This window comes from Orycteropus afer, unplaced genomic scaffold (assembly GCF_000298275.1).
Source record: "Orycteropus afer afer isolate SDZICR_OR568_19922 unplaced genomic scaffold, OryAfe1.0 scaffold00095, whole genome shotgun sequence".
NCBI classification, from domain to species: Eukaryota; Metazoa; Chordata; class Mammalia; order Tubulidentata; family Orycteropodidae; genus Orycteropus; species Orycteropus afer.
Genome location: NW_006921682.1, coordinates 5,365,457 through 5,375,435, shown reverse-complemented (window position 1 = coordinate 5,375,435; position 9,979 = coordinate 5,365,457).

The following is a 9,979-nucleotide window of genomic DNA, read 5'->3' as shown; positions in this document are numbered from 1 at the left end:
TTCCTTTAAACACACATACTACAACCATCCGTCCAAAGTTGACATACATAAGATAGTTCTTTTAACGTGGTCTTCTGTTACCAAAGAATAAAGCCTGTGAAGATGCTCTCATAGATGGATATACATGAAAGTGCCCAGATCTCCTCAAAATAGAGAGCCTCTGATTTGCTTCTAAAAAATCTTTAAGGATGTAGTGGGAATGAACAGGATAAGCCTCTCACTTTTCATACGGGCTGTACACTTTTTGGAGGTAGCTTGAACCCTCTGGATCATATTTTAATCCCTTATGCCTATGAATGGAAATTCTGATTTCATTGTCTAGGTGACATTCATGAAAGACTGTTGGTTGAGTAAGTTAGGAAGGATGCTTACATGAACCGTAGTGGTTAGTTTCTCTTGAGTTGCCTCTGACTTGTAGTGACCTTATGTGTAACAGTATGTACCGATGAAGCATTGCCCAGTCCTGCACCATCTTTCCGATCTCTCGTATGTTTGAGCCCTTTTGCAGCCACCATGGAGTGTTCCCCTTATTTTCTCTGATAAGCTTTGTTAAATTTCCCAGTTTCTGGAAAGCCTGAAGTATCAAAGCCAGACCTGGGATTAGGATGCTTTGTGAAAAGTGTGTGGAACTACCAGCCACTCCTCGGAAGGAAGGTTGGGCAATCCTACTTCCATAGTGATACTGCCTCGGAAACCCAAGGAGGGGTCGCTATGAGTCGGGGCCGACTCGACAGCAAAACAACAACAACAACAATAATGTTTTCCAAAGCCAGCTATTTGTTTGGCTTTCCTACAGCATGGATACCACTCATAATCACAGACTCTTAGATATGAAGGTATCCTAATGATAATATATAGTCTCATTTTGAAAGAAATAAAATTAGGGAGACCAAGCAAATTGCTTAAAGACACTCAATAGAAAAACTGTTTTTAGAACCTGGGTTCTGTGCTCTCTGTGCAGTGTTCCCTTCCAGTGCACTCAGTTTCTCAGAGAAAAGCAGAGACTAAGCTTATTCTTTCTCTATGTTCTCTTTCTTCACTTCTGATCTCCACAGACCTGAAATTTACTCATGTATGTATCAAGTTTTAGATTTAGTAAAAACTTCATTAATTATGAAAATTATTGGGGAGGTGAGGTCTATGTAGCAGTTTTAGGTAAGGGGAGGGTAGAAGGGTTACTGTGGTGGAATGAAGGCAAATTGTGCTAGTTCAAGTCACATTTCTACAGTTTATGATGGAATTTAGGATTGTCTTAATAGTTTATTAATGGACAAGCTGTTTTGCTGCTGGAGCTGTGGAGCCTACAGTAAGTAGTATTAATCAGAAAATACTATTATTAGTCATGTGAACTTGGGCATTTCCCATTGCCAAGGACTTGACATGATACATACATCTTCCACTTTATGTCCTATGGAGAGACGTATCACATGTTGTGATAACATGTTTAGTTCTCTGTGTGTGGCTCAGTTAGAGCTACACTTGGTATAATCCAAGTTATTATATATAGTATAAAATTCTATACAGCACAATCATGAGAGGCTGTCTTTCCTTCCCTTAATTCTGAAACTTAGAGTGACCATAGACTGCTGTTATTTTGACATTACTCACGCTTCTTATAACTGTGTTTCTGCATCCCAAATCAATCTGATAAACTATTTTCTGACTTTTAAATTTACTTATATGAAAATTTTTTAAACATATATAAGTCACATTTAATTCTTTGTTTAATGTTACTAACATTTTTATTGAATAAAGTTATATGAAACTAGATTTTTCCAGGACCCAAGGCATTCATACTGAAGTTCAAGGCAACCTCTGCATCCTTGTGAGCCCTAAATGAAGCATGAAAGAAAGATAAGGGCAGGAGAGAGAAACTTCATTCATTAAAGTGTACATTGTGGTCAAATAGGTTTGTTTCATGACAAAGAGTATATTGCCAACACAGGGTTTTCTGTTTTTTTTAATTTTTGTTTTTAATGTCTTCTCTTTTCCCCAATCCCTATTCCTATATTACAGTGTATAAGAGGTAGGGAAAACAACAAAGAAAAACATTTATTTTCTAAAGCAGTGCTTCTCAAGCTTTAGTATGCATGTGAGTTATTTCGGGTTCTTACAGAATGGCGATTCTTCTTTTGGGTGATGTGACTGTGGTTCTTTAAGTGTATTCCTCAGAACAGCAACACTGGAATCACCTGTAAGCTTATTAAATATGATAATTGAACCCAACACTATGTACAGGATTAGAATTTCAATGGATAGAACTTAAAAACTGTTTCAGCAAGCTCACCAGGGGATTTTTTATGCACCCTAAAGTTTGAGAATTTCTGCCACAGAGTATATTTTCTTGCATTTTCCCCAGAACTCTCAGAGTTTGGGATTTGCTATTTATTTTATGTTTGGGACTTACATTATTTAGTTGATAACTAGTAATTGAAACTATTGGGCGGAGATCGTGCTTTAGTCTCCTGACTGGTTGCTAAGTGTCTAGCAAGGTAACTGGGCTCTACTGAAGTATGTATTTCTTGATTCATCATCACCCCCCTACCTATTACAACTCTGACATCTTCTAAAGAAAATATGCTACTATTTGCATAAACATAAATATAACCAATGTAGCTAGATACCATTTGCACTGATAAGCAAGGGGCAAAGGTGGGCAAATCCCACCTTTATTGCTAACTGCTTGGTAAGGATCAGCATAAATCCAGTTGCTGACTGGAAGTAGATCTAGTCTTTACTTTCTCACATTATTCATGTCACCAATCACCTGAGCAGCACACTGTCCAACCTTCAGTTATCCAGAGCTGAATAGATAACTCACATGTTAGAAGGACTTTGTCCTTCAGATCCATTGCCTGTGCAGCTCTCTTCTGAATGATCAGTCAGAGTTAACAAATTAAAAGGACACAGTCTTGTCCTTCAGACTTCCAAATAGGCAGGCTCCAGCCTCTGCTGGTTCTCATTGCCCCCCTGTGGGTTTGTTAATTCACTGGAACAGCTCACGGAATTCATAGAGACTACCTGTACACACAGTTACTCATTTATTTTAAACAGAAAGTATACCAGTGAAGAGACACATCAAGCTAGATCTGGGAATGTTCTGGCACAAGATTTCTATTGTCCTCAGAGATATGCCACACTTCTGAAAGCACACGTTCTCGCTAATGCAGGAAGCCCCAAACATCCATGTCCAAAGCCTTTTATTGGCTTCATTGCATAGTCATAATTGCGGCCTTATTGCACAGTTGTGAAGGATTTAATTGAATGTGCATTACTGATTGCATCATACTTCCTCTCCCTTCCTGAAGTTGGCTGACCTGGTGTGGTCTTTAGGGTTTCTGCTCATTTGTACAGTTTTAAGTTCTGTTGTGCATACATTTGCTGTGAGTTGGAATTGACTCAATGGTACCTAACAAGGAATCTTTGAGTTCTTTGTCATAAATAATTATATGGCAGTTGGAGAATATTTTAAAAGATAGACTGAAGAAGAAACCAACTAACTAAATAAAATGCCCATAACAGAATATTCTTGTAGGTTTTCAATGGGCATGAATATTATCTGGGTTTATAACTTTATAAACTTAGTTCCAGTTCATGGATATTTTTAATCATATTAATGGCCAATAGGAGCTCTGGTGATGTAGTGCCTAAGGCACTTGATTGCTAACCAGAAGGCTGGCGGTTCAAACCCACCAGCCACCCCTCAGAAGGAAGGTTGGGCAATCTACTTCTGTAGTAATACTGCCTCAGAAACCCAAGAAGGGGTCACTATGAATTGGGTCTGACTTGATGGCAAATAACAACATCAACAGCATTGCTATGGAGATTCTATGACTCCATGGTTCTGATGGGTGCAAACATGCTTAGGAGTGCTTTCATGAATATTATTATTACTGTTGAAGGAATAAAAAAAATTATAGTAGGGACCAGATTCTCTCATAATTCACCTCTCTTAAGACATTTGCAAAAGATGACTTTTATTGCTTATAATGGCTCAACAGGTATAACTTTTAATTTCTGAATGTTTTCTTGATTTCCTTCAGAGTATTACTGAAGGAAAGTTCATTATATACTATCATAATTTGTCAAGTTGTTTATAAGCCTGAAATATAGATAGAAAAGACCCTGTTCATGCTTTTCCACTGAGAACTTTTGTTTGTAAAAAGGATCCATTTCTTGTGTGAATCCGTGTAAAGCGATGAGAAGAATATGAAACTTAAAAGATTGCTCAAGTGTTCCAAAAAAGAGTTTTTAGGCACAACATTTAGATGCTAATGTATTATGTTCTTTCCATCAGTACATTGCTTAAATATAAATATCTAAGAACTCTAGTTAAGATTTTATGAGCCCTGGTGCTAACCAAAGATTGGCAATTTGAACCCACCAGCCATTCAGCGGGAGAAAGATGTGGCAGTCTACTTTTATAAAGATTTACAACCAGGATAATACATATCATACTATAAGATCATACAGAATTCACATAAAGTGCTGAAATTTTGTAACTTTTCCAGAAGCAATACATTGGGTCTTTAGTTCTCACTCACAACTTAGAGAACTTTACCCATTTTATGCAGAAAATTAGAAAGAAGCAGATGTTTATTCCTAAGCTAGAAATTGAAGGCCAACAATTAAAATAAACATGTCTCTGCCAAAACTTGAACTAAATTAAAAATTTTAGCATATAAATTAAAGCTTACTTAAAACTAAATTTATCAAAGAAATACATTTGTTTTGCATTACTGGTTTCAATTATTCTGCAAAGGCTTTTATTTTTATGGAACACTGAAGATTTAAAAAAAGTCTCAAACAATTTATTGGACAATTGCACCATTTAAAATGAGTTATGAATGTCTTGCTTAAATGTATGAACCATTAGTACTTTTATGAGAGTCTAAACTCTAAAACACTGGGTGAGTGTAAATAGAGCAGCCTGAAAGCGGAGCCTTTACTCCATCTTAAGTTTGACATTAGTCTAGAATCCATGTTGAATTTTCAAGTTGCCTTTTCTACAGCTGCTTTTCTCTCCTGTGCTTAACCTTTGGGTTGATATAACCACAAACCCTTAAGGAAATATTTTTTCTCTGTGGTCAGGCAAATGCAGGATGTCACAGCCTTTTCCCAGGAGGTCTTTACGGTCAAACACATGCAGGATGTGATAGCCTATGCCCAAAGGGACTTTTTTCTTTTTAAAAAATGGTGATTTGAGTGAAAATTTACAAATTTGTTTTTCATTCAACAGTTCATATACATTTTGTTTTGTGTCACTGTATGCGGTCATACAATGTAACAGCACTCTTCTCATTTCCTCCCTGTGTTGACCTGTTTCCATTCCTTCTCCTTTCCTATCCTTTCCTACATTCTGAGCTTGATCATTGTTCAGATGATCCTCTTGTGTTCTCATATGGTTCTTCACTCTAAGGAGTGCACACTTCTTTGTTGTTGTTGTTGACCTTATGCCCAAAGAGTCTTGATATATAGCACTATCTATATATCCTCTTTATCATAGATCTCCAGGAAAACACATGCTTAAGAAAGTAGTTTGCTAGAAAAACATGTCTTGTGACAATTCTATAATCATCTGAAAAGCACATATGCTTGCAATTATGTACTCTTAATCAATCATGTAAACCCACATATATTGTGTTCTATGATCATTGCAAAGCTCTCACTTTTGTTAACCCATCTTTGGTTTTTACAAATTACTAGTAAGCCAGAATATTGCATTGTCAGTTCCTGATTTAACAATAGAAATGCTGCCTAACAACAACAACAACAACAACAAAAAACCCAACTCACAGCTGTTGAGGCAGTTCTGACTCATAGTGATCCCTCCTTGGGTTTCCGAGGTGGTACCTCTACAGAAGAAGATGCCCAGTCTTCCTATTGAGGAGTGGCTGGGGGGTTTGAACCACAAGCCTTCTGGTTAGCAGTCAAATGCCTTAGGCAGTAAGCCACCAGAGCTCTCCTCAGAGAATACAGTTTTACTTCTTCCTATTCCCAGTTGAAACCGTGTCTTGCCTTCAATAAAACTCTTTGCCTTTTTTTTTTTTTAAATTGAGTACATAGTTTTACTCTTTGAAATTTCTTGGTGTCCATAGTGGGTTGTCAATATGTGCTGCCTTCTGTCACCGAGGATAATCAAGAACGTGGGCCTGGCTAGTAGAGCCCTTTGACTAACTACCTTCCTGGAGTCCTAGAGGTCTCCTGGATAAGTGATCTGTCAAAACTTGACTTCACTCTCTTTGTGTTAAGCTCTTTGAGGTTTTATTGTAAACTTCATTCCTTTTATTTTAGCTTTCTGTTTGTCTCTTTAAACCATTTGGGTATATATTCACTGCCATGTATTGGTCAGTGAATAAGCCACTCCCACTTTCTCCCTGGGAGCTCTGGTGGCATAGTGCCTAAGGTATTTGACTGCTAACCAGAAGGCTGGTGGTTCAAACCCACCAGCCACTCCTCGGAAGGAAGGTTGGGCAATCTGCTTCCGTAGCAATACCACCTGGGAAACCCAAAAGGGGTCGCTATGAGTTGGGTCGGTATCAACTGAACATAACAACAACAACAACATCAGTATGGAAGTAGATTGCCAAACCTTCCTTCTGGGGAGTGGTTGGTAGGTTTGAACTGACAACCTTCTTGTTAGCAGTCAAGTGCCTTAGGCACTGTGCTTCCAGAGCTGCCTCAGAAACCCAAGGAGGTGTTGCTATGAGTCGGATCTGACTCCACGGCAGTGGTTGCATTTTTGTTTTTTGCAATTTCTCCCTATTGCTTTCTTCTCCTTAAAGAAAGGCTCAAAATAATCTCACTTAGGACTCACTGCTCATTTTACTCTCTCAGGGACACGTTAAGGTTTTGTGCACGTGAAGGTTTCAGCACACAGTCAGTTTCGATACACTTAAGGATTATGCCCATTGACATAGCACACCTGTTTTTCTGTACATGTTGTTGTTGTTGTTATTTGCCATCAAGTTGGCCCCGACTCATAGCGACCCCTCCTTGGGTTTCCGAGGCAGTATCACTACAGAAGTAGGATTGCCTAACCTTCCTTCCGAGGAGTGGCTGGTGGGTTTGAACCGCCAGCCTTTTCTGTACATACAGGTAACTTAATAAGATAAAGAGTGCTAATGGACCACTGGCATATGCTTACTAAGGGGAATTTACCTTAAACAAATTAAGTTCTTTTCACAATAAATTAAAATGTGTGAGACTCTAAATTAAACCACCTGAGCTAGATGCCACTTTTTAATTCTTTATATTTAGATTTTTATTTTAACTCCCTAAAAACAGTGAGGTTCAAAAAAATAAAACCAAGTTTTATATGACTTGAGATGTTTTAACTAATGGATGAAATGTTGTAACTACTCACTTGTCCCCGCCAAGAAATTTGGAAGAGAGCTATGTGGCCTACCAACTAGAAGAGATACATATATGTGCTCATTTCCAAGAAAAGTGATCCAATAGAATGTGGAGATTATTGACTAATATCATTAATATCACATGTAAGTAATATTTTGCTGAAGATAATTCAAAAATAGTTGCAGCAGTACAGTGACAGAGGAATACCAGAAATTCAAGCCAGATTCAGAAGAGAACATAGAATGAGGGATATCACTGCTGATGTCAGATGGACCTTGGCTGAAAGCAGAGAATACCAGAAAATGTTTACATATTGCCCATGTGAAGGCATTCGAATGTGTAGATCATAGCAAATTCTTGATAACAACGCAAAGAATAGGAATTGCAAAACACTTAATTGTGCTTATGTAGAACAAGGGAATAGTACTACATGGTTTAAAATCAAGAAAAGTATGTATTAGGGTTGTAGTCTTTCTACATACTTATTCAATCTGCATGCTAAGTAAATAATCTGAGAGCTGGACCGTATGAAGAACATGGCACTGGCATTAGAGTTAACAACCTAAAATATGCAGATGGCACAACCTTACTTGCCTAAAGCAAAGAAAACTTGAAGTACTTACTGATGAAGATAAAAGATGAAGATGGAGAAAAGATTTTAAGTTGTCAATTATTTCATTTTATTTTGATCTACTATCAATGCCTATGGAATCATCAGTCAAGAAACTTACTCCAATGCAACAGCTCCCCTCCCACTTCCTCCCCATAGCTACCTCTTTCTTGTGTCCATCCCTCCATGCACTCCTGCCCCCTGAGCTGTCTCCCTGTACACAAACAGCCCTTCTTTCTCTCATGATTGCTCTCTCCAAGGAGTGTATCCACCTCAGGTAAATGTTCAACTCATATGTTTATCTTTTGTTTAGCTCAAAGTCTTGTGGCCACTTTGATATGAGTTTCTTACACCTGCATAAAAATTCCAGAGTGACTTAGAAACACATTCATCTTCCCTTTTTTGGTCTCCCACCCCTAGTTTCTATGTGGAAGCCCTCCATTTCTTTTTTTCACCCTATGATTGGAGATTAAGTAGCTTTGGTCCATCCAAATACTAATAAGTTTTGCCATGAATTACATTAAGGGGTGGTCTTGACACAGAAGTTTGGAAATGAGGAATGGACTGTTCCTAGCTTCTTCAGGTTTTTGAACAAAATATTTAAGAGCTGTGGAGACATCCCTAAAATTTAATATATATATATATATATATGTGAGTTTCAGGGTGGTGTTGTTGGGGAGGAGGTAGGGTAGAAGTCATATTATTAGGACTGATGATCTAGTTCAAAAGAGGAAATAGGGGAAAAGGAATACAGAAAAAAAAAAAAAAAGGATGATTCATGGCTCCCACTTCAAGAATAAGGGTCCTCAGGCTTATGTTTCAGATCCTTTTGCCTGGTGAAGAACCTTCTGCTGATTATGCTTTGGCTGTTTACCTTTTAATAAAAGATGTTTGTAAAATAAAACCCCCAAAAGAACATGGAGAAAGACCAAAACATTATATTTACACAAACTAGGCCACTTAGAAATCATTAAATCAGTGACTTGTGAAGTTCTACAAAACCCAGACAAATAAAATAACTAGAGGGGGCAATATCTAGGTGAGATAAGAACCCAGGGCCAGAAAAATATCCAATGCATCCCATTGCATTTGTTCCGTTCCAACACAGTTAAGGTAGATTTGCAATGATCCCACAGCATGTAAATGAAACTCACTTTCTCTGTTAGCTACCATGGCACCAAGGTAACAGGTCAGGACAATGGCTCCAGGTACCACAAAGAAGCCCTCACTTGGATCTCTCTGGAAGCTGAGCAGGAAAAGTCCAGAATTAAAAAAAAAAAAAAAAAAAAAAAGGTTAAAGATTTTAACCCTTGCTTCATATATCCATCCTTGGGGTGCACAGCATGAGTATAGAGGTACCACTCTTAAAACTTATGCTACCAATTAGGATTTTCACACACATGTACCCCTCCCCATCCCTGTTGGGAATGGTAGGCCTAGCCTAATCCCATGAATGATGGCTCTGGTATGTGAAGTGAGTTCTATGTCCTAGAATTACAGGTTTGGAACAGGAGTCCTTTATTATATTAATAGACAATCTTCACTTAAATTTGGCTTTCCTCTCTGAGCCTTTCACCTGGTCTATCCTCTCCTAACCTCTATGTACCACTTGTCCATTCACACAGATTCCCAATCTTCCAGTAGAAAGAAATCAAGCCATGGAACAACCCAATAAAACCATGGTATATTTTCAAGGTGGAATGCTTTCTAGAGGACACTATAGAAGAAAAGCCAGTTCAAATTGGCAAAAATGAAGTAGTTCGATAGACTATACACTCCAAATAGTTGTTTTTTGAAGTGATAAAGCAATAACAAAAAAGTATTCCTGCTTTGCAGTCCCAGAGTTGCTGTAAATTTATCCCTGAGATTGCTTATAATCTGAGAACTAGTGCAGGAATGAGAGCCTTAGATTAAACTATAAAAAAATACAAAACCAGAATTTTATATTAAGAAAAAAAAAAAAGTTAAAACACGCAAGATAGGTTATTTGCACATAGCTAGTGCAGTTGGCAT